Consider the following 6,073-nt stretch of genomic DNA (forward strand, 5'->3'; position numbering starts at 1 on the left):
TACCCTGTGGTGGTCTTTTCCTTTGACTATGTTGAGCTAACCTGCTTGAGTGCACCATTCTAACCATTTATGCCTAAATACAGCAATTCAGTACATTCAAACCTTTAAACGTAGGGAATTAGTTTCCCCCAAGCCAACAGTACAAGGGTAAAATATTAAAATACAGTTTTAAAACAGGAATTAACTCAATATTTTGAAACCTGTAAAGTAAAGGTAGAGTGCTGTGGGTACAATACAGATGTATGCAAGCTATCAAGCAACTAGGCTCATCTCAACCTCCTACAGTTGTACAAAATTAATACAAAACACCCCATGGTAAGTGCTTATATTGCCCAAGTCTGCACAGTGAGGGCTGACTGTTGATGCACCTTCCACACCATGCAGATCAACCATGGAAGTGTGCAATTGCTTTGAGGCCCAAGATCTAAAGAGGGCCCAGGGCAGTAGGTGCATAGCAAAAACATTTGGTTTGATCTCACTTTACTTTAGCTGGTCTGTTTGTGCCACCAAGCTTTTCTCACAGTGCCGTTGCAAGCTGGCATGCCCTGACTAACTGGCTTGCTGGCACAGGACAGGTCAAAGGTATTGCCAGTCAGCTTGGTGGCCAACTCTCTACAGAAAGTGCCAAAATAGATAAATCTATGAAAAGGCAGCTTAGCAGGACACCAAAGGGAAAATAACAAAAATCAGGCACACAAGAGACTCAGAAATGCTGAAAAACTTGAGCTACATAATGAAAAAGGGTTGTTTCTTCACTTTGGTTGCCAGCAGCTTAGATCAAGAAACCAATGATAATTAACCCTCTGAGCCCTAGGGCATTTTGTAACCATTTTTGTCTCCCCTGGACTTATAGACTTAAAGAGCTTGTAAAAAATCAACCCTGTGTTGCACAGTCAAGACCAGAACATCCTTTTTTTCCAGGACAACCTAGACTTTAACCCAGATCTGTGACACAGGCACACCCCTTTGTAAATTGCTTGGTAACTTTTGAACCTTAAGTCGTAGCTCTTTCAGAACATTTTCTGGTGAGCCCGGAACTTGGCTGACTTCCCTTGATCTCTGAGGACAGCGTTGTCATAAATAACAAGAAGTGACGACTTTATAAAAACGTTAATAACTTTTGAACCATAAGTCATAGACACTCTTTTTTTCCTCTGAAAGCTGACCATTTTGCCATTCATTTGCCACCCCCGATGCTTCCATAGCCCTTATGGACGCCGTTCTAGCGAGCCTGGAACTTTGGTGATGAAGATTAAAGATTCAATCCATAGCGTTAGATCCATGTACTTTGGCTTTCTTCAGTGGGTAGTGGCATATTTGTTGAGGGGAGTGTTTACATGCAATGCACTGTGGTAGGGGGGACTGTCCTCCTATAGCAAAATGTTGCTTCTCTACTGCTTGAAGGAGTGGCACAAAATAATCTACCTGCAAAAAGCACACAGGCTTTTCTTTGTAGATATTTTGAAAACCTTTAGTCACAGAATGATGGTGAAAAAAATAGCTGTGAGCTCTAAGGGTTAATCTGCTGCAGTAATGCCACTTAAATTTTTGAAAACTTATGGGATTATAAAGACAAGAGAAAAAACACTAAATGGAAAAAAAGAACTTCAATTGACATAAACATTCAATGTCAAAGTTACTGGTGTGGATTTAATCCTTAAAAACTACAGAAAAGTCACCCAAATTCCAGACGTGCTAAAACAGCCTCCATAAGGGCTACAAAGGCATGGATAGCATTATTAGAATAGGAAAATGGCGGGCTTTCAGTGGAAAAAATAAAAGTGGCACAGTTTATGGTTCAAAAGCTATTTAACCTTTTGTCACCTGTGTCTCTTGTGGTGCACGACAGCGTCGTATTCAGAGGGTTAAGGGCCGCTCAGCTCAAGTATTTCTTCATCCATAGGTAGAAAAGCCAATGTTAACAGAAGTGAAGGGTCACAATTGCCTAGAACTTCCTGTAGCCTCCTCAACCACTCAGTCTACTCCACTGAGGAACTTTTGCTAGTGGTATGTAACAGAATTTACATACATTCAAAATGCCAAACCAGAAGCAAAAGAATCAGAATCAGCATTACTGGCCAAGTTTGCTTATGCAACAAGGAACTTTTACTCCAGTTAGCTTTGATCTCAATGTACAGGAATTAAATTAAACCCTGAAAAAGTACAAACGTTTTGAATATGTACAAGATCTTGTTTGTTATTTTTCCTAGTATATACAGTACAAGTGCGGGTGCATTGATAGTATGGCTGTGAGATGTGCAAAGGGTGCAAGAATGCTGGCGTGATCAGAAGTATAAAATGTGAAAAGATTTGGGCAGATTTACATGAGGTAATTTAAAATAGTTGATTAGCTCAAATGTGCATATGAGGTGAAGCATTTTACCGCAGAGAACCCTTACAGTGTTTGAGTTACAGTGAATAGATTAATAACTTGCAGCGTTTGAGTACAGTAAGTAAGTTACAGTTGTAATTAGTAAATAGATTATTCAGTGCAAATATGCATATTATGTGAGGCATTTTACTGCAGAGAGCTTTCTGAGATACAGGAAAGCAGTAAATAACAATGCAGGACATATTACAGGACACTGTTCATTCTCTACCCTGCTAATCGGGTGCACACAACCCTACGGGAGTCACATTTTTCAAGTGAGCTTACAATTATGTTGTCACACTCTTTTGTTGCCAGAAATAACTAATTAAAACTAGACTTGTTAGAAAAAATATTTAAATAAATAAAGGGGGGGGGGGGGGGGGGGTCAGCCATTAGGGGGAGGTCCAGATGTTTTTCCTTCACTTCTGAGGAGCTGTCACATTATCTAAGACACCAAGTTGAGAAAAATTGTGCTTAGATAACCTTAATGTACCTAGTTTACTTTACAAGTTTCTGGTATTTTAGCTAGTATCGTCATCCATGCCTCTTGATAAATGCTGTATTTCTGTTAAGTGTTTACATTTCTCGCTCCTTACAAAACAGACTGATGCATTTCCTACACCAAATTAGTCACGCATCCAGTGCTTGTTAGCCATTAACAGGTTCTCAAGGCACAGCCAGGGGGTAGAGGTTTTCTAGTTTATGAGCCTCAAAATTTCATCTCTGCTTTTTCACAGATGATATGATTCAGTTGGTTTCTTCAGGCTGGGACCTCAAGCAGAGATTTTGGGTGGTTTGCAGCCAAGTGTGAAGTGGCTGAGATGAGGGTCAGGGCCTCTAAGCCTAACCCATGGGTCTCTGCAAGAAACCAGTGGATTGCCTCCTCCGGTGGGGGAGTGAGTCTTACCCCTAGTGAAGGGGTTCAAGTTTCTTGTGTTTTTGTTCTTGAGTGAAGTGAAAATGGGTTGTAAGGTTGCCAAGCAAATTGGCTTGAATGACTGAAGTGTGGTACTAGACAGAGTGTTGTACAAGAGACAGCAGAGCCTGAAGGCTAAGCTTTCCATTAAAAAGTCAATCTGTCTTCCAGCCCTAACCTATGGTAATGAGCTTGGAGTAGAGCCACAACTGCTTGGCATCTTAAAAAGCCAGTTGCAGTGGTTTTGGGCAACTGATTAGGATGTCCTCTGGGTACCTCCCTTTGGAGAAGAGCATTACTGGGGAGAGGGATGTCTGGGTCAACTTGGCTAGCCTGTTACCACCATGATCCGATCATGGATAAGGAGAGTGAAATGAGTGAATGGAAAGATGGATGGATGGATGGGTGGGTGGACTTTAAGCAGATTTAAGTTCCTATTCGGCTGTTTTACTATGGTACATATTTGGCCAGAGTGATACTGGAAAAAAGTGACATTGAGATGGCTCTTCTTCTGTGATCTATATTGCAGGAATTTTCAAAACAAAATCAGTAAGTTTCCATTGGATTGGCTATGGGGCATTTACTTTTAAATCTTAAAATTGGTTTTATTCTGGGTCCACACACAAATCAGCATTATCCGCCAGGACGTGACCAGACGACACGTTAAGTCCTATGCCAGGTCGCAGCATGGTTGATGTTTTTTTTTTTTTTTTTTAGAGATATATTTTTGGGCCTCTTCATGCCTTTATTTGATAGAGGAAGGACAGTGAATAGACTTGGAAACAGGGAAGAGAGTCTGGAGAGACATGCGGTAAAGGGCCTCAGGCTGGATTTGAACCAAGGCCACCCGTGTATATGGGTAGCGCCTTTAACCACTCGACCATCTGCGCACCCATGATTGATGTTTTAACGCTGACGTGGACTTACTGTTCAGACAAGTAAATCTGATTGAACTGTAGGAGAATTGTTAAATTATATTCCACTGCCTGTTCAGCTATGCCTTTTCTACCAATCCCTGTGGTCTAAATTGCTTTATTAAATGATTCCGTTCTGACAGACCATTGAAGTCTAACAGTAATGGTCTGCAAGAGGGGGTGTCTGAGAGCCACAGGTTGTTGTTTATTGTATCCAGGCTGTAAACTTGTTTGATTCTGCAGTAAAACCAAGTATTTGATGAGCACTTTTGCAGTCCCTCAATGAACTGCCATGTTTGGCTTTTCTACTTTGCCTTAATTTTTCCAACTCTGTGATGCTTTCTTGGTCAATGCAGAATACGAAGTCCAAGCAAATGTTTGGGAAGTTTTTTATTCTTCTCCAATAGAAACATAAAGACATCATCAGTTTCTCTGAAGCCGATATTGGCAAGTAAAGACAGGGAGAAATGGAAGATTAGTGTAACCCAATGAATTAATTTAAATGTATACAGATTGTGCCATCCTGCCTGCCTGCAGGAGTGACCTTGTGCCGCCATAACAAACTGGTTATTTTATTTTTTCCCCAAATTAATTTACTAATTTCCTTAAACTGTTTATTTTGTTTACAAACCGTTCATACCACACCCCAAATCCGCAACTCATTATCCAATTCGAGCTCATCCCATAACACATAAATATCCGGTGCACAAGGTCACTTCCTCTTTGGCAATCTCCTCACCTGGGGTCACGCAGGCAGCACGGCTGGTTGGCAGCAGAAATTACACACTACCTTCACTAAACGGTCGATCCTAACATTATAGAGACTCAGCGGTGAGTGTTGTTTCTTTTGTTATTCTCATAATATGTCCTAAGTTGATTTAAAATTCCGGCTAGTGCCTTTGTTCCTCCGCGGGACTTGCGGAGATTTATATGCCAAACCTCATTAAGAAAACAGCTAATTTATGCTGCGTGCAGCTGCACGCCGTTTTGTCTTTGACTTATTTGTATGTATATTTGTTAAAATTATTTGATATGTTAAAGTAAATCGGCTTTGCCGAAATTTAGGTACATTCCATTGAAAATGAGAACTTTATTTTTTTAAGTGAAATGCTTAATGAGATTAATTAATTTTTATATTAGATAAATTGTGTTCTCGTAGTGAGAATTGGATGTGAAGCGCGGATTTTGTGATGAAAGAGTTTGAATTAACGAAGAGTAGTACAACATATGTTTGATAAAGAATAGTAATTGTTTGTATTTTACTGACCCCTTTTTAGGTCAGGTTTTTTTTGTTACCCCTTCCTTTCCCTGGATTGGATCCGTCGTAAGACTGGCGAGCTACCCAAGGAACTCTGAACTCCCCACACCTACCCCCCTTTCCCAAAGAAGACTACCACGGTTAGGGTAGGAACAAGGACTCTGGGACATGAGGAACTGAACTGATTTAAGGTCGATTAGAGAAAGGGCAGAACTTTAATTTTTTTGCAATTTTTTAAAAAAGGCCTCCCTTTGTTATTATTGATGGATTGTTTGAAGTTGTTTGTGTTTATTATTTGGAAAAAATATTATTTGTCAATACACTTACTTTAAACTTAACTTCTGTATTTGTTGTATTATTCACACTCCCTGGGCTTCCTTTGAGACGAACCTAAGTTTTCTGAATTACCTAATTTTCTACTATTTATTATTTCAATTTTTTCCAATTAATATAATTTTCGTTTATCTAGGTTAACATATTCAAAATGTTACATTAGTCATTCTAGGGTCTATGTTTGAGAATAGAGAGTGAAAAAACCCAAAGAACACTGCAAATGGAATTTCAAGTGATGCTGCATTGGCTGTTTTTCCCTTATTCTCAAGTAGGTGAACTAC

At 39.8% G+C, this 6,073-nt stretch overlaps 1 long non-coding RNA gene across 1 annotated transcript; it reads left to right on the forward strand.

Moving 5' to 3' along the window:
* Positions 1-4,781: 4,781 nt before the first annotated feature.
* On the forward strand, positions 4,782-5,797 carry LOC121526136. Its single transcript, XR_005993288.1, has 2 exons — positions 4,782-5,032; positions 5,479-5,797. It is a non-coding gene; the product is annotated as an uncharacterized LOC121526136 (long non-coding RNA).
* The last annotated feature ends 276 nt before the right edge of the window (positions 5,798-6,073 follow it).

This window comes from Cheilinus undulatus, linkage group 2 (assembly GCF_018320785.1).
Source record: "Cheilinus undulatus linkage group 2, ASM1832078v1, whole genome shotgun sequence".
Taxonomy (NCBI): Eukaryota; Metazoa; Chordata; class Actinopteri; order Labriformes; family Labridae; genus Cheilinus; species Cheilinus undulatus.